Here is a 25,242-nt window from a genome sequence, read left to right on the forward strand (position 1 = left end):
AGAAAAAAGTACAACAAGTTGTTATGTGGGATGTTTGCAGTGAATACATTAAACAAATTACTCAAAAAGAAATAAGATATAGAATGCGCTGGACAGTGTTGACAAGCAAATTGAACAGATAGATTCAAACGTACCAGTAAGTAGTGAAATAGTGTATATTTCCTAATAAGTTTGAAGTCTTACTTGGAGAAAGGTGAACATAGATTTCGGACATAAAAGAATACGATACGATTTGACGGGACAATTCACACTCCACGAGAAAGACAGACAACAGACTCACAACGATTCACAGTTCTGTGCAGTCGTATAGCAGACTACTGAAAAAAGAAAATTAGTCGTTAATATTATCTGAGCGAAAGGTAGGAAAGATGCTTGGAAGAATGAAGAAAAAAGCCCCAGTAACAAAGGCAAACTAAAATTGTATGTCGAATGATGTGTACAATTCTAAATCAATTTGATCTACATGAAAATGGTTGATTCCTAAGATCGTTTATATCTCCGATTTTTGATCCGACCAGGGTGGAATTCTGAATAAAACGTCATGAATGTTCATACAGGGGTGACATTTTTCAATAGCAGTTCAGATTTCAGTTACGTTACGGCTATCACCACACTGCAAAGTTCAATGCAGGAAAATAGGCCGTTTCATGACAGTTCTGCGTGGTGAAACACAGCCTATTACGATGGGAAATTGCAAAAACTAATATTATAAAACAGCTGTAACACAGGGTGGTGCTGCTCTTATTTTGCTGAGTGTAGCATTTAATACCTTATAAAACGAAGCTCCTTAAACGATCTACAAAAACAAATCCTAAAAATTGTGGGTTCAAATTGCCATTTAATTTCTTACTTTCCACAACTCGGCCCCACCAGATGTCAAGCAAAACATGAAAGAACAGTTTGGCGTCTTTTCCACTTTTATGATGGAGTACGTGTATCGGACAGAAGTAGGAAAAGATGCCACGACACCAAAGGAAACATCAAAATGGGATGCGTAATGCGCTTTTGGCCCATGCCAACATCGATTTGAGTGGATTATGAGTGTGTAACGGTGGGAGGTGATGGAGGGGATTTAGAACACTTTGTTATACCCTTCGAAAGAGATGATACTCTTCGGACAATGGCTTGCTCAACGATCTGATAGAGTTTCAACAGTGAAAGCCCAGTGAACCACGTGTCGTATAAGAATGTGCATCCAAAATCACATATTCATGCGTCCAAAATCAGAATTGCACAAGATGCCATATTAAGCGTTATCAATGTCAATACAAGTTGTATATAAATCCCCAATACGATTCATGAACAACAATCTGTGTTGACAACAAAACATGTCGTAAATAGTGCAACATAGAATCACGTTATGTTATATAATTTGACAGATCATATATCAATCCAGTTCGCATCGTATGAAATCGCAATAACTTAGCAAAAATTGCCACCCAAACTTTGTCTATCTGCTGACGATGGGCCTCAAAGAACAACAAAGTATGTGTCGCTGTACATGAAACATGTATTAAGATTGGCAAATAATCGCTCTTCAGACAAGTAACCCTTGGTGGTACAGTGGTAAGGTGCACGGTTCCTGAACCTGAGGTCCCGTGTTCGAGACTTGCTGGAAACTTTTTTTTTATTTTCTTCCAAATTTTGTGGCATCGTATATCTGATCGCAGAAAGTCCGAAAAAGTCGTGCCGAGTACGCATATAGCCTCCACTTTGGTAGGTATATAGCCTTTTCGTGCATTCTATACGATTGAATTGATTCGTATAGAATGATGTACAGCAAAAGTTATACCAACCAAAATGTTCACTGGGAGCGGCATTTTTGCTTAGACTAACGCAATTCAGTTATAAATCATAGCCTAAGGCGGATGTATTCCGATCTTTGAAAAATCTAAGTTTGATATATGGTATCTTCTGGGAGTCCAAGCTTAATCATTATTCCTATTATCTCAAGTTTTTCCAAACTGGGTTTTGGGTACATGATTTTTCTGCAATTACAAAAAAAATTATCTGCATCAATTCTAAGACACCCCCAGCAAACCAGAGATCATATAAGGATGTTCATTTCAAATAGTATAAATGTACAATTTCCGTTGGAATTGGATATGATGCAAAACTAAATTGATTGAAATCGTTAATAAAGTAATAAATTTCATCTGACTTGAATTTGCATCTTATAGAATTCCAATTTAGTCTGACCAAATATGTAACTTTAAACTGTCATTCCATTATGATTTTAACTTCACTTGGTATGACTCTATTATAATCATCAATGTGAGATTACATATGAGTTCATCTGATGTAGATATAAAATCATATAGGGCACATCGTCGAACGCAACATAAACATAAATAGTGGAATTCATGAACAAATTGTCTTATCTATTAAAAGAACATCACTGTTCAACAGAAACACAATGTCATCACGTTGCATAAGTATTTTCGTACGATGTCTTTAATAAATTGCTGCACTTCATTTCAACTGCAAACGTTAATTCGATGAAACATGAAACCTTCAGCGTTGCACTGGCTCATTTGCAAAATAGAAATATTAGTAGTTGAACGCTAATAGCACTGTTCTCACAAAACTAAATTAGTTTATTATCACCTTTAACTGTATATTTTTATTGTTTGTTCGATGCCATGTTGTAGTGGATGATTTAAACATTTATTTGACATTTTGAGGACCGGTGCTCAAGCTGTCAGCGCGTGGCAAACTAGATGTTGGTAACACGAACAGTAGCGACTTTAGCATTCTTAGGTTAATGCTTCTACTATTTGCAAAATGACAATTAAGTTCGGTTACATTCAAACATGATGCTCTACAGTGTTTCTTTTATATTTGCTAAAAGACCATCACTTGCAACAAAAACTTTACGGTACAGTGGTAGCGTATCTGGCTAGTGATCTAAAGGTCAGAGATTCGAGGCTTGGCTCGTGGTTTTCTTTTTATTTTATTTGTTTGTAAAAATTAAGTCATATAAACTGCAATACACAATCATACATGAAATTATAGTGAACGCCAAATCAAATTGTCTGAAGTTGTATTGACCATGGTAGATTCTCTAAAATGTACGTATATGGCCTCCAGATTTGTGCGAATAGAGGGAATTCGTGCATTTTATACAATCTGTTTTTACCGAACAAGTGTCCACTTTCTTCACTTGCAATCTCAGTTATGTGAACATATTTGTTGGCTGGGCCTTCTACTCCCGCTTCTAATACGGATCAACAGTTTAAGATCATCGTTTATAATCACGGATTCGAATTTTACTTCATTTTTTGGTATTGTAATGCCCCTTGCTTCATTAATGGAATAAGTTAAAGTTACGAAAGCATTGTCAATATCCAGTTTTGTTTTTGTAAAGAAATGTGAACATCAAAATTGCGAATTATTCCATGAGCGATGCTTGGCATTAAAGTCACCAATGACAATAAATTTTGACTCAATGTGACTCAATTTCCGCAAGCCAATTTAAAACAAATCAACTTGCTGTCCAATACATTGAAAAGGCAAATAGGCAGTTAGGAAAGTATATTTATCAAGCTGTGTTTCAACAAAAACACCCAAAGCTTCAAAAACCTTGGAAGCAAATGACAAAAAATTTGATGGTTCATACGCTTATGAACGATAATAGCAATTTCACCGCATGCACCCGCAATTGGTTTTTTTTGTCTTGGTAGTTTGGGATTGCATTCAAATTTCACTACGCTTTTATTTCGAAATAGTCAGCAATCTGCTCTGCTCTTACCTTGCTTTGATTTCGTTTAAACTGCGCTTTTGATTGCCGCCAGCACGAAAAAAAATCCGCGCCAACCTTTCTATCAATTCGTACCCGCATAATCCCCATTATTCGCCAAAAATAGCACCATTGATCTAATTTCGAAATCCCCACTCAACAAAGCCCCAAAACGAAAACGACGAAGACCAACCATCAAAAGCATTCCGACTCCATTTATCCACTTCTGTTATTTCGAGCTGCACTCAATATAGGAGGCAGCAGCTGATCCCTCACTTTTCCCTTACAAATGGCCAAATGCTTGGTGGGAGGGAATGGCTATTGGATGAACAGACGGCATCATCCAATCCGACAGATCACTGAAATCTTTTCGGATCCCATCATTTCTTAAAATCTGGCACAGTCCCGGCCAAAGCATTGCTTGCAGAAAATGCGCTTTCGTCAGAGGAAAAGCTTGTTTTTTTCTTTCGTCTGGTGGAGTGAGAAGGGAATAGCGATGGAAAAAGAACGAAAAACATCTTTTTAAAATATTTACGAACGAAGATTCATTTGATCCCTGTTCATGCAATGGTCAACTGAGAATTGAAAAGATGTGAGAATAATTTTGGCAGTATAGTTTATGAATTCTGCTCTAATGCACCCCACAGACGCTCAGACGGTTTGACCAACATTGACTCCGCCCCTAAGTTAGTTAAACCAAGTTACGTTTGTTCGACCGCTTGGCGAACTGTCAGATTTTGTTGCACCAACATTATTTACCATAGTTCAAGTGTTCTCTGCTCGTATGATGCAGATGTGATTATGCATCCGATATTATCCGGAATAGAGGATGTTTCAGAATGTTCCGTGAATGTCATGCAACAGAAGAAAACATCAGATTGCAATCAAACAGTGACTCTTGAACAATTTTGCACGCGATTATTGAGGTGACTGATCATCAAACACCGGCATTTGATCATTAGAAACATGTAGGGAGCTGGATTCAGACGATGGGGACGCTGGGTTTAAAATGTGACAAAACAAGAAAGTAACCAAGTGGAAATTCTTTACCCAACTTGGATCTAAAATTTTTGCAAGGATTATTCTCGAAGGCAATAGTGGAATTTATTATCGAATTTTGCGATGTCACTAGGACTGCCTAAATAAACTACTCCACAAAATCATCTCCACGATTTTTCCCAGTGATTCCTCTAAGGATATATCCAGGAATTCCTAAATGGAATCCTCCACGAATCGCTATACAGAAACTCATCCAGTTATTCCTTCAAGAATTCTTCCAATAATTTCACCAGGGATTACTCCAGAAAATCCTACAGGAATTATGTCAGAAGTTAACATCAGAGAGCAATTCCACAAAAAATCCGTCAGGAATTCCTCAGATTCCACCAGAGATTATTCAAAGAAAAGTTTTTCCCAGAACTTCTTCCAGGGATTTCTACAAAAATTTCACCATGGAATTCTTCAGATAATTATTTTATACAAAAGTTTATATAAAAAATCCTCAACAAATCACTAAACGTATTCTTTCTTTAGAAAGTCTTCCAAAATTTCACCTATTTCAGCTATTCATTCATAAGATATGAGATTTCTCGAGAAATTCTTCTAAGAATTATTCTAGAAAATCCACAAGAGATTTCACCTAAAATTTCTTCAGGGATTCCTCCAGAAATTCTTTTATAGATTCCAGCAGAAATTTCTTCTGGGATCCTGCAAAATTTTCAAGGGAGTTTTAAAATAATCCACAAAAGATTACTCCAGAAACAGAAACAAACATAAGAGAATCCCCCACAAATTCTTTCAAGAATTCCCTAACTTTCTTAAAGTTTCTATGGTTTAGACATCGAATAATTGAACCAAGTACTTCGGGAATTCCCAGAGAAATTTCTTCAGGGATTCCTCCAGAATTTTATGCAGAAATTACACCATGAATTCTTTAAGAAGTTCCAGCAGAAGCGACCATCAGAGATCCCTTTAGGATTCTTTCCAGATATTACATCCGAAAATCATCCACAAATTCAACCCGGATTTCCTCAGTGAAATCCAATAGCCATTCTTCTATTGGTAATTACTCCAGAAATTTATACATAGTTTTCTGCAGAAATAATGCCAGAAATTCCTAAAGAAAAAAAAATCGGGTTCTCCTTCTGAAATTTTTTCAGAGAAGAAATTTCTTCAGAAATTCCTCCAGAAATTACCAACAGAGATTATTACAAAATAATGTTTGTAAATTGACTTCTAAATAAATAACTAACTTTTCTGCAGCAATTACGCCATGTATTCCTAAAGAAGTTCCATCAGAAGCCACCATCAAAGATTCATTTAGAATTTCTCCCAGATATTACACCAAAAAATCATCCACAAATTCAATCAGGAATTCCTCAGTGAAGTCTCCCAGCCATTCTTTTATTGGTGATTCCTCCAGAGATTTCTACAGAAAATTTTTCGAGAATTCCCTAACAAATTCCTTAAAGTTTTCCTCCTTTGGAAATTCTGCCAATGATTCAATCAGGAATTCTTTTTGAAAAAAATCAGAGATTCCTCCAGAATATCTTCCAAGGATCTCCTCCCTAATATTGACTAGATAATTGACTACAAAACTTCTATACAAATAACTATAGAGCTCCCCGGATTTTCTAAAGAGTTTCCCATCATATTTCTTGAGATATTCCACTAGAAACTTCTTCTCGAATTTATTCCAAAATTCATCTGGGAACGTCTCCAGCATTTTTTCTATTCCTTTAAAAATTCTCCCAAAAAAAATCCTGCAGGGATTCCTTTAGACACTTCTCTAGGAATTCTTCTAGAAAATGGAGATGAACCAGCCGTGGGCTGAAAATCTCCCTAATCAAGATATTAATTCTTCTAAAAATTCTACAACAAATTCTCTCAATAAATCTTCTAAAATTCATGCCAAGGATTCCCAAATATTTCTTCAAAGATTCCTACACGATTGATCCATAAAGTACTTCAGAGATTTTTGCAGAAATTCCTCGAAGAATTAATTCTTTTAAAAATTCCTCTAGTATTTAATACCAGTTATGCCTACTTCAGGCTGTTTTCCATCAAGTACGAATTATTTCAGGATTTTTTCCAGGAGTTGCTGCAAGGGTTTTTCCACGAATTTCCAGATCCGCCCAGCATCCGTCCAGATATATTTACAGAAGGTACTTACTCCTTTAAGTATTCCTTCAGAGATTGCTTCTAAAATTTTACAATCTTTCCTCCAGAAATTATTTCAGAGCATCCACCAGATATTTCCATGAATTCTCCAAAAAGTTCCTTCATTGATTTCTTCAGAACTCCTCAAGATTTTTTATAGGAATTAGTTTACTAGACTGGAATAATCTAATAGCTATTTGTTAAATTCAATCTCAGCAAAACTTTTTATTGGGTTGCTCCGGATATTTCTACAGATTTTTGCACAGCATTTACTCTGAAAATATTCCAGAGATTCTTCCTGGAATTCTTCTCGAGGTAAGTCTAGAATTCTTCGATTTTTTCCCTAAGATTTATTCTGAAATTTCTTCTGAGATTCCTCCAGTAGTTCCTAATATTTTTTAATATTCTAGTAATTCCTACTTATCTTTTCATGGATTTCACTACAAATTTCTCCAACACTTCCTTCAATCCGTCATGGTTTCAGCGAGAAAATCTTTCATTGGTTTCTCTAGAGAATCCTGATGAAATCCCACCAGGTATTCCTTCAGAAGTATTTGCAAAATTTCGTTCATAAATAGGTATTTTATGATTCATCAAGGGATTTCAAAGTCTTTCAGAGATTATTTCAGAAATTCTTCCAGAAATCTATTATTATGAAAACTCCTTCCTGTTTGAGTTAGTAAGATTTCTTATCGTTTCTTCACATCCGTAAAAAATATTAATTTTAGTGACCAATTTTGTGAAAATGACTTTAGTGACTTTTTGTAGCAAATAGTGAATAGGGAACAAGTAACTAAGGATTGATTCGCTACCAGCCCTGAGAATTTTTGGAGGTATACCTGAAGATATTTCTCGAGTAACTCCTGGAAAATCTCGATAAAATATTTCAAATTCCGCGAACAATATCGAAAATATTCTGGCTCATGACCTGACCAGCAGAGCATAAACAAACTGAAATTTGACAATTTGTTCTTGCAACATCCCTACAGACAGTACGATCAGTTCGTCAAACATTTGGCTCCGCCCACCGGTGGTTCGAGCAAAATCAAACTCGTTTGATTTTGACCGACCGATTCGTGAACCGTCAAATCGGTTTCACAAACTGTCAAATTGGTTCGTCAAGCAGCATCACACACGGTCAAACATAGCACCAACATGAGCATCAACCTGGGGACGGAGTCAATGTTTATCAAACCGTCTGAGCATCTGTGGGGTGCATTATGCATCCGTCAGCCGATTTTCTACTTTATCCCGAATGTTGTTTCTCAAGCAACAGTTCTTTAATTACTCATCCGTAACATTTTTGGCATTATTAATTGTTTCGATATACATATACCATTAAATTCTACTAGAGATTACTTGTTTGTTTTGAAGTCGAGTCTAGATCGAAAAACGCTAATTTGTCAAAGGATACAAACTTTAATGGAATTAAATGGTTTTGTACTAGGGGAAAAGCACCAATTTTCGACCCAGTACTAATTTTCGACCCACTCATACGATTTTGGCCTACTTTGTATGAAAATCCGAAAATTGGCACAGAATTCTTGTAGGTCGAAAATTAGTGCTTTTCCCCTACATGAGGTTTTCATTTATTGTTAGGTATTCTACTAAACAGCTCGAAGTATTCCACCTCAGCTTTTTTTGCCTGATATTTGCCCATAATGATATTTCAACTTTTTACACTTCATGTAAGAGTTGTAATCTCACGACCTGAATCCAAAAACTGTCCCAATTTGCGTCAGAATCACAACCTGACCACCATCAGCAGGCAGGTACACCGCAAGGCTACGTGCCGGTGCGAATATGAGCGAATTAAAACACGCCATCCAGTGCCAAGAATGGCACTTATGCGTTGTTTGTTTATGTTTTCATTATCGTAATGAGTACTGCTTCTGCTGTTGATGCTTCTGTTTCCGCTTCTACTGCGTGTTCATTTGGTTGGTTCTACCACCGGTTTGATTCGTATTCCGAACACTTTACAGTGACATTACATTTAAATTGGTGAAAATTTTCATCTCTTTGTTCAGTCAAACTGCGAACTGTTTCACAACTATTACTTTCGAATTCCGAGTTGGCATGAATAATTACGATTTTGAAATACAGAATCGTAACAAGTCTAAATTATTTTAAAAAACGAATTTGAGATGTGAATATTATCAAAAAATTCATTGACATATTTCAATAAAATCTAATGAAATCTCCTCACAAACGACTGTTCGGAATATGAGTCTGCTCGGAATTTGAGACAAAACGGTACTTTCGCTGCTCTCTCTGTTGTGTTGCTAAACCCTTCAAAGTTGTGCCACTTCAGTGCTAGGGTCCACAACGTGGGGCTCCGAAAGCAAATGGCCACGCTCCGCTCTCCACGACAATTGCGTATCTACTGTCTTGTGGAGGTAGGATCTCCCAGGGACCGCCAGCGCAGCGAACGAGGAACTGTTTTGGCACCAAGACTCAAGGATGTCAGAGAGCAAAAAAAATGCAAAATACAAGCAGCAAAAGTGGCGAGTCGTACCGTCCCTAATTGAAAATTCTGTTGTCCTGAGAAAGTTTACACAACTCAAGCGGCCGCGTGTATTTATCTAACCTAGTGTTAAACAAGAGTTCCACAGCATTTGAAGGAAGGTGCGCGTTGTTTAACATGTTAACGTTCAACGCTCCGTCATCGTGATCATCGTCATCATCGAAACTTCAAAAGCAGTTTTTGTTTCCAGAACTTAAAATTATTCGATGAAAATGTATTCATGGTGTTTCGGTTGGAGAATAGATTTTCATGTAAATTTTCTTAATTTTGTAAGAAAAAGCGGCTTCTGAAAATTTCGAAACCAGTGAATCAATTGTCACCCAACATGCGGCAACAAAGACATTGTCATCTCCTATTCTTGTTGCAACAATTTTATTCCGCAACATCAGTTTATCATCACGTGAACAGAATATGACAAAGATCGATCACCACGTACGCAGTGATTTTCTGGGCTTCGCATTGCAATTTTCGAGAACATTCTCCGTGTTATCAAACAGCATCCACGAAACAAATTTGGTTTTGTGTTTAAAATAACTGATTATTCGCGAGTTGAAAAGGTTACAACAATGTTGCGCTCTGTGATTGTCATGACAATTTTGCTTTGGATTGTGTCCTTATCCGCAACAGTTGCGACAAACGGTTGTTAGCGAGCTTGCTTTGTTGTTTGTTTTTCGTCTATTTTGATGACAATTTGATTCACTGTTCGAAACCAATGACGGATCCTGCCCCTTAATGAAGCGCGTGGTATGCTATGCTATATATGGTTTTTGTATGCTTGGAAAAAAATTTTGACTGAGAAAAGAAATAAGCTATTGAAAAACTTTCTTGAATGTCAACAATAGACATAATAAATTAGACCGTTAATGTCGCTGCAAATCTTGTGACCAACATCTAGTATTCCTATTTTTGTGATGGTACTCAAAGTGTCAAATTTTCATCAACTCAATCATAGCAAATCATGCATTCGAAACCAAAATATACATTCAATCAACGTTCTTACTATAGACCTATACACGGGTTCACTATTTGACGTTTTAGCGGTGCCGTGTTATTTATGTGACCATGGAAAACAGTGAATTCGGCACCGCTCAAACATCAAATTAGTGAACTCGTGCATCGGTCCATGGACCTATGCACGGGTTCACCAATTTGACGTTTGAGCGGTGCCAAGTTCACTAGTTTCCATGGTCACATAAATAACACGGCACCGCTCAAACGTCAAATAGTGAACTCGTGCATAGGTCCATTGTACGCGAGTGAAGTTTTTTGTTCAGTGTCTGCATGTTTCAATATACAGTCAACAACGCCGATCCTCAGTAGGCTCCGTCATCGTTGAATTCTTCTTTGTGTGAATGTTTGTTTGACAATACATGCACGAATCTGGTAGAACGTGCATTCAGTTTTTCAATTACTTTTGCTACACTAATTCTCATCCACTACTGACATTCAAATTCAATTTCACTAGTAAAAAAAATCATTTCCGTCAGAATACCCCACAAAACATCCGCAAATTGAAAAAGTTGTATTTTTTTTACTAAAAGACAATCATGATTCATCAACTGGAGGCATCACATTACCGTTTTCTTACACCAGTAACATGTGTAATTTTTTATATTCAATTTTCAATTTCAGTGCCTCTAGGTGAAACTGAATTTTGAAATGACACCAACAGTGGGTGAAACTGAATGTGTGCGTGTGTTGCACCCACTCTCTTTCTCGTCGCATTCGCACTCGAAGTCAGATTGGCTTCTTGCTAGCGGAGTTTGTTTTTGTTCGTTTTTGCACTGATCGGGTATCATTCGGCTGAATTTTTACGACACTGGTTTTGTTACCAAAATGGGTTTTTCGTGTGCTCTCAAGAGTTGTGATTCAACGTACAGACGAAAGTCCCGTCTGGGTGTGTCGTTCCACAGGTGACGAACGCTCATAAATCACAAAATTACATGATAAAACCACTTTTTATTTCAGATTCCCTACAGATACTGTGATGGCCGCGCAATGGATGGCAAGTTTAAAGCAGAATTATCAAGAATTGAAACAAAATAGAGAAACAGCTATTTGTTCCCGACACTTTTCGAACTGCTGCTTCAAGACTGTCGGAGGGAGACGATTCCTTACAGCTGCGGCGGTACCCACAACTTTTAATGAACCGGAACAAAAATGCACCATGGACTTATCTGATAACAACCAGCAAATCAGTGATGAACCAATGAACAAGCGGGCCCGATACAGGAAGTACTTGATAACGATTTATAGGAATGTAACAAAGACTGCATGAGGTGGAATATACAATATGACTGGTATTTTACTTTAAATAACAGCATTAATTTCAGTGACATTATGAACAATTCAGTGAGCGAGTTCAATATGTAACCGACATTTCAATGTGTGAGTTTCAAATGCTTTTAATTCTACAAGTGATGTTTCCCTTCCTTTTTCAATTTCACTTGAGTTTACATCGTACCGTTATAATATCATCTTTAAAGCCCTAGACCAGCTTGTATTACGGATCCTCCTATCGTCGAAAACGTTCAACAAAGTTATACATATACTACTGAGATGCAGCCGATACTAATCGAAAATGCATTTTTGGATTATTATATTGATTGTCAAAGGTAAGATTGCATATTTATCTCTTATTCAAAAATAATTACTATATTTGATTCCAGTGAAACAATTGAAAATTCAATAACGGAGTATGGAACTGCAATTCACCATGTGCAGCCTCCACACTTTGACGCAAATTTGATTCATAACTCATATAAATATGGTCAAAAAGATTGTTGGACTAGAGGGTACACGCAGAAGAATTTCTGTATGTTAAGATTACAATCCTGTCAATTACTTTTACCTACGCACAAATAGTTGTTTCGAAATAAAATTAATTTACGCCAACGCTAAATTAACGTCAAATCAAATAAACACACTTCTTTGATTGAGCTATCCACTTGTACTTATAACAATTATAATTTTGATAATTATCACTATTCGGAAACATTCACCTCCCTAGAATTCAAGTCATGCTCACAAATCTACTTACTTCTAACTTGCAAGGAATAGTGTAGGTGCTAAGATGACCACCTCTCACGCAGGAGACCACATATCAAGTATGTCGACTCGCCCTTTGTTTTCATTTTTGCAATGTTTTTTTTAGATCGATAAAGCAGCACCGAATCTTTTCAGATATGTTGATAAAGCAGAACAAAATGCTGAGTAAACATTGCAAAATATTGTAAACTCAATAAAATTCACTTTGAGTCAACAAAAATATAGTTAAATTTTGACGTTTGACGTTTGTAAATTCAATCAAAAATATAGTTATCAACAACTATATGATATAGTTATGTTTAACAATATAGTGTCAATTCAACTATATTTTTAGTTATCTCCAAATTAACCTTAAAATATAGTTAAATTGACCGGAAAAATGATTACGAACAATATATTTTGTTCTCCGTGTAAATATACGCTGTAAGTGATTATTTACAAACTAAAATGTAATCATATTTATAGAGCAATGACACGGATGAACATATGTCTGCAATGTGATTTGCATGGTCATGTAGATGACGATGACTTTCGAAAAGTCAACGTTTGTGAAGTGCCCATTAAACAAAAAGTAATTCGGTATCCCGGCGATATAAAGCGATCTGACTTCACCGACCCACTGAGATCTGAACAAGCTCATGACGCCATGAAGAAACATCTTAAAAGGTCGAACACTCGAAACCATCATTTGGTAGTGAAACTTCGCAGAGCGAATGCGCAAATATCAAAATTTACGAAGGATTATAAATCAGTGGCAGGATCAGTCGATCGTCAGCCTGAGGTAAGCTAATTTCTCTTTGAAATATAATTACTAGGGTAGAAGCACCAGTTTTAGCCAGCCTTTGAGAAAATTTCTTCAAAAAATATATATGAAGCCCTATTCATTCAACAAATATTTCAAACGCAATCCTTCAATTCATATTATGTATAAAAATATCGGAACTGAGCTGAAACCATTTATTTGGAAATCTCTTTGGTCAACATAGGCCACCAGAACCAGTTTCGGCCAGAGATTTAGTTTTAGTTTCTAAATTGGTCAATCACATTGATTTCTTATGAGAGTGGCTAAACTATGTTGCTAATAGTTTGCGCACACATGTTCAAGGGTATTCAAATCTTATTTTACAATAAAAACCATAGAATATTGAAAAAATGGCCAAATCATTATTTTTTTTTTTTTATTTAAAATCGTTATAGGAGGATTGATTTTATTGTCCAAACCATTTCATTCATATACGCTCTAAAACTATATATGGAGTAGTTAAATCATGACATAACAATAAATTCAATATTTTCAATCCAATAATTTCAAGCCTTTTACACAAATGCACGTTAATAGGAACCATAAATATTGACAAGGGTCCATTCACCGTGCATTTGTGTTTCGACTGGAACACAATTATAAAATCAAATTTGCATAAAATCTCATGGTTCATACGATGAAATACATTTTACTAGAAGTATCTACAGCGAAAACTAAGTATAAAAAATGAAATTATAAAAAAATTAATAATACACTAACGTTGAAATGAAAAATGTGAATTTTTGGCGTTTCTACTAAGAGATTTAATAAATCCCATTATTAAACAAAATTCACATGAATTTGACTACATAAACTAGGTTTTTCAAAATAATTTGTGACAAGAACTACTTCATTTCATCAGTTTTATCTTATTTTGCTGACGAAAGAATAATTTGCGAAAATTTTTTGAATATTCTGAAGGAATTTGTATATGTGCACGATGAATGGAGGCCGCACGGTGACTGGTGACTTAACGGTATGGGAGTTAAAGTTATAAGCAAAATGAATTATGGTTTTTATGTTTATTGTAGTGTAACGATAAACAGCTTTTTCTGTGATAAAAATACATTGGAATGAATTATATGAATTATGACGTGTAAAAATATGGTTTTCAAAAAACATTGCTCATAAATTTCGAAACTGATATTGATTTTATTATCTTTGTTAAATAGAAGCAAATATCCTGTATTACATCTCACTTGAATATGAACGATAGTTTGTGCACTTCTTGCCGTTCTCTTTAGGTTATTCAAATGGTTCCTGATTACCACTACCTACTTTGTTTCTCAAAGTTGTTTAGTACATTTTAAATTATCTTTTAGGAAAATTTGTGTTATGGAAGCCTTAGTAACAAAAGCACAAAGAAGCAATTTTTCTCATAGTAAATCCCGCACAAATTTCATTTCAATGTATCGAAAAGAAATAATAAATATTCAAAATAATCTTAAAAATATTGAGTTGAACTCACAAATAGTTTGATGATGAGAAAAACTTTAAAATGTTTTTAAAAATGATGTGATGGTGATATTCTTCCTAAAGAATGGAATTTTGTATGATAATTTTTCAAATTACTCGATTAAAAGAAAAACCGATTCATTGAACCATATTGAAAATCAAATTTTATTGTTACTACGATGGTCCCCACAACCGGCTTTCCATAGCATTGCTGTTCCATGACTCGATATTTCCATGGTACCTTCAAAATCGACTCATGGAGGGTTGACTGTACTAATAGATGGCAAAGAAAATCTTGCACACCTCTAAAAAAAATGAACTATTCAACATGTGAAAAATGTTAAAAATTCTCATGATATAGAGAAAAAAAAAGTTCATTAACTAGCATTTGAGAGCAAATACAACACACTTAAAATATTTTACCGTAATCCAAGAATTTCACCGTAATCTCAATAGCTGAACAGTTTGGTAAAATAAAACACTGTAATTCTGTCGAAATTCAACGGATTCCAGAGAAATTTTACCGAAAACTACAAAAATATACCGTACTCCGTTAATTTTTTTCACTGAACTTTTTAGCTGTTGAGATAACGGTAAAGTTCACGGATTCCTGTAAAATAATTTAAGTGTGAAGAACCGAAAAATGTGAATTTTCCAAGGGGGTGGAATTTTTAAAGACTTAGTTTTTTACTTTATTTTTCTACACGTTAATGGCAATATCAACCTATTAAAACGAAACAAAAACATTTTATTTTTGATTGGAAAGTTTTCTATGCATAATTATGAAGTAATTTAAGCAATGAATGGTGCTATAATAATTTATAATTGCAGAACTTCAAAAAACGATTATGAAAAATTGTCATATTAAAATTGATCTTATTCCTGTAATTGAGCTTTTTAGAGCAATATTTTTTAATTAATTTTACGACGTGTATAAAGTAAACATATTTTCTGATAGAATTACCTTTTTATCTTTTTTCATTATTTATATTTTTGAGTCGATGTGTTCAGGAGATAATCAAAAACTTTGATTGGGAGGGTACACTAATGACTCATGATAATCTCAAAATCTTACAAAAATCTGTTCCTAGAATTGCTTTTTATATCATTTCATTGATTTTCCAACAGGTTATATTGAACAATATGCCGAAGCTATTGAAGAGGTAAGGCAGTTTTGTTTAGGACTGCATTACCATTCTCCTGCAGGCTATGAATTCGTTAGAAGAGAATTATTCAAAGAGTTGCCTGGAGAATCCACATTACGTGCTTGGTATCATGGCTTAGACGGAAAACCAGGAATTTGTCAAGAAGCAATCCTCACGATCAAACAAAACACGTCATTTCGCAAACCAGAAAGTGATGAAATGATGCACATTGTAATCCATATGATTAAGCTTGTTCGAAACACTTATGCAAACCGAGGAACCTTGTACGATTACAGAGGAGAAGAAATCAAATTTGATTATATTGAAGAGCTTGAGAAATACCAAGATAAAATTGGCCTTCGATTGGGAAATAAGTTAACGAAAGCACATGTTAAATTTCAAAAGAATAAGATGAAAACGAAGTTTGTCGTTCAAACGCTAAGCATAAGTGTTGCAGATGCCTTGGAATATTTGAAAGACGAAGCAATTCCGGAGTTTCTTGGATGTGAATCAACAGTTGAATTCATTCGGCTGTTCAATAATTTATTCGATATCCTAAATTCAAAATCAAAATTCAGCAAGGAGTTCAAGCGTCCAACCTGTAACGAGACAGTGGAAGAGTTCTTCCAATTTTTTGACTATGCCCGGAAGTATATTACACAACTAAGTGTAAAAGTCAAAGAAGAAACAGTATACGTGTTGGATTCGATTTGGTTTACGGGATTCTTACGATTTCTAGTGGATATGGAAACTTTAAAATCGTTATATTTCATCTACGTAAGAACAGAAAACCCGTATTTGGACTATATTCTATTCTACAAATTCTCGCAAGACTATTTGGAGCAGATATTTAGTCTTATTCGTGCTCGAGGTGGTTTCAATGATAATCCGTCAACGATCGATTTTTCAGCTGCATTCAAATGGTTGCTAGTTCATAATCAACTACGACTAACGCGGGTAAATACTAACTTACTTAGTAGCTTTGAACAGTTAACATTATCTTACGAAATGATTGTTACTTTCTTTTATAGGAAGGAAATACGTTGCCACAAGACGCTACGTGTTTGGCAGTACTACATGTAACCAGCGCTCGTAAAGTATTGAATCAAGGCTTTGAAGATCCTTCAATAGAAGAAAGTTGTGACGTGTTATCCACGGATTTGTTAGAATTGAACGTAGTTGAAGAGAATGTAATTATGTACATCGCGGGATATGTTGAAAAGAGAATCTTCAAATTAGTGAAATGTGAAGCTTGCCTAAATGCATTGAATTCAGATAATGTTTGTTATTCTAAGCTGATAAAACAGAAAAATCGTGGACAATTTGGATTAATCGAACCTCAGAAGGAGGTGTACTTGATATGCAAAATAGGCGAACAAGTGCTGCGTAAATTCATCCCAGATATTGAAAACGAAAAGATGAATAATCCAATGAAAATTCAAACTGCAACAGTATTCCTGATTTTTGAAGACTACCCTAATATATTTGATTCTCTCAAAGAGCATACTCAAGAAAATGGTCTATTAGAAAATCATAAAATTGATCTTGTAAAACTTATTGTTCAAATATTTATTGTATTGAGGATCCATCACGTTTGTACACGAATCAATGCTGCTAGTATGAATGAAAATCTCAGACAATTTTCAAAGAAAATGGTGCTATTTGCTGGATTGTAATAATATATAAAAATAAATAGTGTAAATATTGTAGTCATTATTGTTGAGTTGTAAATATACAATAGAACTGCAAAACTTGTTACATACAGTTAATTTTCCATGCTAATTGATATGACTTATTAAATGGGTCTTTGGTTCAAGAATCCATCATTCCATCATCCATTCAGTCATTAAAAAAAACATTTTCTCCCTTCAAATTTGAAAAACCTTTGAAATAATTATTTTACGATATAACAAACAGTAAATGCAATGCAGTAATAGGTTTTCAAGCACATTGATTTGAGTTTGAGTGAACATGTGTTCAGAATATCTGTAAAACGATTACGGTTATTTTCCTCTTCAATGTTTACTACTTTATCACCGCATTGTTTAAAATATTTTGATTGAATTAAGGCTTAACAACCCATCATTCAACCATCAAAAATTATAAATCAGTTTTTCCGTTCAAATTTAAATGAATCTCAATAAAAATTATTGAATTCCAGATAAGTGCAGTTGAATGATAGATTTTCATGAGCAATGCTTGAATTTTGAGCCAAAAAACTAGAACAGAAATTTTGCAAAGCAATGATCGTTAGTTTTCTATTAGTTATTTTCGTATGCGATTGTATCATCATAGAGTTATAATTATTACCTATCAAAATAAACCTGAACTAACAAACAATGAACAATGAACAATGAAAGATTACTTTAGATGGCACCGTGTTTAATACGAGAGCTGGATATGGCTTCAAAATGGCATCTTTCAAAAGTTTCATGAAATTAACGAAATTTTACAAAGAATTATTTTATCTTAAGTCCTTTAGACTATATGGTTCCATGTAAGCGGTTCAAGTGCGTACAAGAACTATTTAAAGACACAAGTCTATAAAAACCACAAAACAGAAATACGTTCAACATTGGGAGTTGTATATGTTTTATTAATCACTTCTTGTTCAATTATATCCTTTAAAAAAATCACATTATTCTTCAATGACTATACGATGGAGGGGAAAACAAGAGATGGAGTATCTACTCTACAATACAAAAATCCAACTGCTTATCCTTCCGACGATCACGAACGCGAATGATAAAGATTGATCAATAAATATATTTTCAACACAATCGGATCCGTTTTTATCATGTGGAAAAAGTAAGTAAATGATGTTTCATTCAGTTCCAACTGTACTAGCCATTCTTCCTTACATTTCAACAACATTTGCTTTCGCTTTTACTCGGTTCACTTCTCATGCACAACGAAATGACTAAATAAAACCAAAACAATCGTTGACACTTTGAGTACCGATGACTGGCGCCAACAAAAATCAAGGCTACTGTGGTTGAATAGTAGAAGCATTAACCTAAGAATGCTAATGTCGCTACTGTGTGTGTTACCAACATCTAGTTTGCCACGCGCTGACAGCTTGAGTACCGGTCCTCAAAGTGTCAAATAAATTTTGAAATCATCCAGTACAACATGGCATCGAACAAACAATAAAAAGATACAGTTAAAGGTGATAATAAATTAATTCAGTTTTGTGATAGCAGCGCCATTAGCGTTCTACTACTAATATTTCTATTGGTTGAATTGTCCCTATCACAACCCTTGTATGGGACTAACAGCGCCCCTAGCGTTCTAAATCTAAAACTTCTATTATGTCAACACATACACTTCAACCTCTTTTACGACCTTTTTTACGATGACGTCACGACCGCAATTTAAATTGACGATCGTTTCTTAAAAATAATTACTATCTTCACAAGTTATCAAAATAATCGATCATAATACTCAGCAAAATTGTGAATAAATTTCGAATCCTTCTTAAGCAGCCTTTAATGATATATATTTCTGCCATCAGATGGCAACACTATTCCCTTTGATCCAAATAAATAATAATGAATGGTTCCAACCACAAAAAAATAGTAAGTTTGAAGGTTCAATAATGATTGATCCATAACAATTTACATATAACAAGATATTAATTAAAGTCGTAGGAAGTACAAATACCGTAATTGTAGACTGGCAACGCATTTCGTGGAACTACAGACACGAGCATGGTATATATATATAAAGCGTCATTAATTAAATTAATATAAAGAATAATTTTCGCGAAAGTCCAATCTAAAATCATAGCTAGATGCCAAATCCGAATGTAAAGTAATCTAATTTGAGGGAATTTACGTATTCTCTGCTAGCCGATGTCACGCTTGTTTTGTAATCTTCTCAAGCATATACACACAAGTAACAAGCATGTCTGTTTGCATATATTCGCTGCTTAATCCTCTATTAATTCACACCAACAGAATTGTTAAAAGTTTTTTGGAAACGTTTTACAACGTTTCGAACATCTTTTGTCAGTGTGACTGTTGTCGGCAGCCACATTATCTTTGGCAGCTTTCAGTGAATCAGTTTTCAACCAACACGCAGCAACAAAGACATTGTCCTCTCCCATTCTTGTTGCAACAGTGTTATTCCGCAACAACAGTTAATCATCATTTAAACAGAATATGGCAATGATTGCGCAGAATATGACAAATTTTGTAACACCCCCACACAATTGGCTCCTTTGATAACAACTGTGCAGTGTTGCCATTTAAAGTAAGAATTTAAATACTTAAATGACCATTCTGAAGAGTTCTCAATCCAAGTGTAAGCTTTTCCGAATGTCATGGATCTGCCTTAACACATCATGATGTCACATTCTTTCAAAAAACAAGTCAAAAACATTATTATATCCTTAGGCGGTCGTGAAAAGAGGTTGGATTGTAGTTATGGAAGCTATGCAGATGTGTAAAAGACGTCCTTGCGCTAAGCCTACACCCCATCATAGTGGCATCGATCGCCACCAGTTTACATCGCTAGATGCTACCGAAAATTATTCATGCGCATACCTCCGGGCAGCCCTGATTGCAACAAACTCTCTGCAGAAGTAAGTACTTGCATTCACATCACCCAGCCCCCAGCAAGTAGCAAGACAGATGCCATCCCACCTGTCCTATCCGGTAAATATTATGACCCCGTCCACCATCGCCATCAGTAGACTTTTCACAGCAGATAATAACCCAGCCTTAGTGCCAATATTGACTCGGACTGGACCCGTTTTGTTTCATCCCGTGTAGAGTAGACCGTCCACTCACATGATGAAATGATGCCGTTGGAGATAGGTATCTAACACACAGTTTGCGGACCAGGTCGTCAGGAAAAATCTCTATTACCGGGGCAAAAAGCTTCACTGCCCCCTTTCATCTTGCGGCCCCGCATCGGACTGATGACAGCATCCAGGCAGCTCTTTCGTAAATAAAACATATCTCTGCTCCACCGTGGGACTTGGGTCGATTTGTGTGCTTCGGTGGCACCGAGACGGGGTTTAAGTTCTGATAGAATGCTCCCGCATGACCCAGTCGGATCCTTACTCCCACGTACAACTCTTCCCGTCCCCTGTTCGTGATGGTGGTACCGTTTGACGTAGAATCCGAGATTTTGCGCTCTTGCTTCGCCTACCGACCGTCATCCTACAAAAGAGAACGTCATCATCGCTGGAACTGATGACGGTTTTCTGCGGCAAATGGTGCTTATGGCCGCACGGGACGTCATCATAATCACCCTATCCATTTGAAGAAGCAAATCCCAAGAACCACTCCATATATCGACGTGAAAAATGTATCACTATGATTCTATATATGTAGTGCACAACCCAATACATTTTCAGCTCCATCGGTTCACTAAAACTCGAGATTTGCTTCCACAAAGTTTTGATGATGATTGTTAGAGTGAGACAAAAAATAGGGAAAATAACACGGTCTCCCGTGTCACCTTATTCCGTGTTGCGTATGAGCTCCGTAAACTCCGAGCTACGTTTTGCTCGTTTCACGGCACTGGTTATCATGGGCGTGTAACGATCTGGTTTCAAGGAGGATTCATTTTGAATTGTACAATAACGAATTATTTCCAAAATTAATATTCTTGAGATTTAGAACAACGAACTATCCCCTTTTTTAATTCCTTGATGCTTATACTCATTTCAAACATTACATTCATTTCATACATCTGAATGTCCTGTGTTGTTATTATTCTATTGTTTTAATATGGTGAATCTAAATTGAGATTTTATTACATTTTGTAAACAACTACAATATGATGTTGACTTTGCCGTAGCAGTTCGGAATTACTAGAGATGAGTTTATTTCATGCTTATAAGATAAAACATGCTTTCAATTTACTGAACCTAAATATATAACGCATTAATAGTGGCAATGGACCAATGCACGAGTTCACTAATTTGACGTTTGAGCGGTGCCGAATTCACTTGTTGCCATGGTCACGTAAATAACACGGCACCGCTCAAAAGTCAAATAGTGAACTCGTGCATCGGTCTATAGCAAATAACAACGATTTTTGTCTAAAATTATTAATAATTTGATTCGACATTTGTTCCAATGTTTCAACATTGGATATTCTATGTAACTCATTAGTACTATACTAAGGAGGGAGCTTCAGAATCATTTTAAAAATTGTTTTTTGAATCATCTGCAGAGCTTTCTTACCGGTATCACAATAGCGAGTGCATATTGGTACAGTATACAACGTGACTGGTCAGAAAGCTTGTTTGAAGATCAAAAGCTTGTTATTAAAACAATGTTTTGATTTACCGTTAATAAGTGAATAAAGATTTTTTATATATTTGTTAAATTTGACTTCATTGAGAGTATATGCAATTTTTGATAGCAAATTTTTATCTAGCATGACTCCTAGATACTTATTTTTTTTTTTTTGAGGCACTCTGTGCTCGTGGCCAATACTGTGCCGGAATCAGTTGTTCTGTAGCTTCTTTACCGATACGATCTATTTTCAACTTCTCTATATTTACATCTTCTTTCACTCTCTCCTACTCTTTCTCTCACACCGAGCAGGTAGAAGAGAGCTCTGTTGTTAGTGAGGCTAGCTGCCTGCGAAGAGGGTCAGTTTGTCTCAGTCACCATCTGATACTGACGGAGGATGGATGTGCTCCCCAAAGCACGGTCCTCCGTGAGGCGTCTTCTGGTGGCTGGACGGGTTTTTTGTGGAGGGGCTGGGAATCGAACCCATGACTTTCCGCTTATGAAGCGAAAGCGTAACCTCAAGGCTACAGACCCCCCTAAGATACTTAATTTCATCTGACCAAATTATTGGAACCCCTCTGATCGTGACAACATGGCTACTTGAATGTTTCAAATAAATAGCTTTTGGTTAAGGCTAAGTAGCCCGTCATTCGTTTTGGCAACAATGATGACCTTCCAGCTTGCATTTTAAAATGATAAAACTCAGTCTTGACGGTTTATATTGACTTGAAAAAGTATCTCTGTACGCACTAAGATGCATAAAGTATGCTGATAGTTTTTCAGCTGTGCCAGTGCAAAACCAACTGATTTTCTTTGATTCAAAATCGTGAGATGAGTTAGCAACAATCATCAACGACGCGTACAAATTTCAATGACGGCCTACTTCGCCTTAATGTGGGAACATTTTAAGTTGAGTTTTGGAAGCATTAGGAGAAATTTTCCATTCTTGCAAGAATGATGAAAAATATCCAAACTTTTTTGCAATCTACCACAGATGACACGCAGGCTTCGTCCTCCGGTGGAGAAGCCCCTTGAAGAGGGAACAATCGCATAAACGAAATAAGAGCGTGTAGCTTCAAACCACAATGCACATTGGTCCCAAAGCCATATCCAGGCTTGATAGAAACTCCTCTGCGAGGCAAAGAGAAAGCGATTTTGGCGTTTTTCTGAGGAGAAAAAACTGAACTCAAAATTTTCAACACAGATCCTCAAATGCCGATATCTCTGAAAGGCGCAAACGGATTCTCAATATTTTGTCACCATTAGAAAGATTATCTTTATTGGAAGTAGACTGTGAGGACGTTTTCTGAAGAGATTAATACAATTTTGAAAATAATATGTTTTTAAACGAAAATAATCGAGATAACTCTTCAGTGCCTTCAGCAAAAATGTGCAATATTGAAAGCTTTGAAAGCGTTTCATACAAAGTATTCATAAAAAATCAACGCTTCAAGATATATTCACCATAAACCGAAATTTATATGGTAAAGAAAGCAAAATGACAGATGTTTGCTAGAACAACCGAAATAAATAAATATTTGCTGAAGCAGTTTTGAAGTGATCAAGGCTCACCTTCTGGTTCGTTACCTTGACAAACATTTGGAACTTTTATCTGGCTATTGTACAAGATTCATGCATTCAACTGGCAACTGCTGCCCTGACTAATTCACAGAATCATGTTTACTGATAAGAAACACATAGTGTTTAGCCATTTCAAGGCTTTTTATCTCAGTAAAATAGCTCTTGATCGCGGTATGAGCCAACAATGTTACTGAATTCTTTTTGTAGCTATTTGGGCTGTGTTTTTGCCAACTTTGTAAGCCGTGTGCCTATTGCCGCCTAACTAAAAACGACGTTTTAAAGTTCGTTTCAAACATGTTTTGTGACAGATTGATCCCCAGACAACATTTACAGATTCAATAAACATAGCCATGAGAGATAAATGCGTATTGATTAGGATTTGGCTGAGATTTTTGAGTAAAATACTTGATCAATAAATTGTGGGAAGTGTATATTCATGTCCCATGTGTGTAAGTGGCACAATTCATGAATCAGCCTTCAAACTACGAGTACTTAGTATTTTTAAAAATGATTCTTAGTTTCAAATAATTTCCAATGTAAAATTTCGTTACGGGAAAGCAAAAGTGGTTTGGAACTATTTACAAACTACAATTTTTATTTTGTGGAAAAGGAATCTTAACATTATTTAGGGGGGTTATAGTCTTATATGGCCATGAAAATTGTGGACGATGTTTATGTAAGTGAGGCCTTACATATTATATTATTATGTTGAATAATTTAGGAATAAAAAAAATCCTAAATTCGCGACGAACAAAAAGAAACAGTATAGATAAAGAAAATTAGTTTTAGTTACGCCCGATGGGTTTTTCCTAATTTTGCTATAAAAACGGAGTAGTGCTTCTGCAGAAGGACCAAAAGCAACCAAAAAAAAAAGAACTGATTTGTATCCTCCCTGATTGATATCAATACCAATTGTTTGTCTTTTTTATAATCATTTTGGTTGCACGTCAGTTTTTTTAGATTAACTCCCTGGCTAAACTGTTGACTCTTCTATCAGACACATGGAGAAGTCCAAGATGTGCACACTTTATAAAAATAAAAATCAGAGGCCATGGAGCATCGTTAACATTAATGTAGCCGATTTTTTCACGTTCGTAATGTGCCACCATATAATCGCCATATAATATTGGAATCCTCGTACTGAGAAAAATCTACACGTAATAGGTCGTGTGTTTAACTTATACATTTGCGCAACGAGGAAAACCACATGACTTGTGGGGTAGCCATATGGATTTGGTCATTGACTTCACGGTATAATATAATGTGTATCAACATTAAGTAGTCATGTGAAGCAAACATGAAAGTCTAAATATTAAATCATGAAAATCTACTGATTTGCTTGTTGAATTTGAAATGTAGTGGCTTTAGATAACCATGTGTGTTCTGTCACACTGTGAGACTAAAAGAAGAAATATGGTAGAAGAACTCTTGCTCCCCAAAACATGAATTCAAGGCACCTCTGCTTGTCGCAAACTCACTTGATTTTTTTTTCCAAACAAGTTAGTAAGCAATAAGCAGGGCACCGCAAATCCATA

The 25,242-nt window shown here is 35.6% G+C and overlaps 1 protein-coding gene and 1 long non-coding RNA gene across 4 annotated transcripts in view; one reads left to right on the forward strand and one right to left on the reverse strand.

The window, feature by feature from the left end:
* The window catches only part of LOC5567018 (neuronal acetylcholine receptor subunit alpha-7), a 414,734-nt gene that overhangs the window by 298,365 nt on the left and 91,127 nt on the right, over window positions 1-25,242 (reverse strand). The window lies entirely within an intron of this gene.
* On the forward strand, window positions 11,170-12,296 carry LOC110677117. Of its 2 annotated transcripts, XR_002500961.1 has the most exons (4): window positions 11,170-11,335; window positions 11,391-11,701; window positions 11,756-12,037; window positions 12,092-12,296. It is a non-coding gene; the product is annotated as an uncharacterized LOC110677117 (long non-coding RNA). The 2 variants fall into 2 exon arrangements; XR_002500960.1 differs by having other exon boundaries at window positions 11,391-12,037.

This window comes from Aedes aegypti, chromosome 2, assembly GCF_002204515.2.
Source record: "Aedes aegypti strain LVP_AGWG chromosome 2, AaegL5.0 Primary Assembly, whole genome shotgun sequence".
Taxonomy (NCBI): domain Eukaryota; kingdom Metazoa; phylum Arthropoda; class Insecta; order Diptera; family Culicidae; genus Aedes; species Aedes aegypti.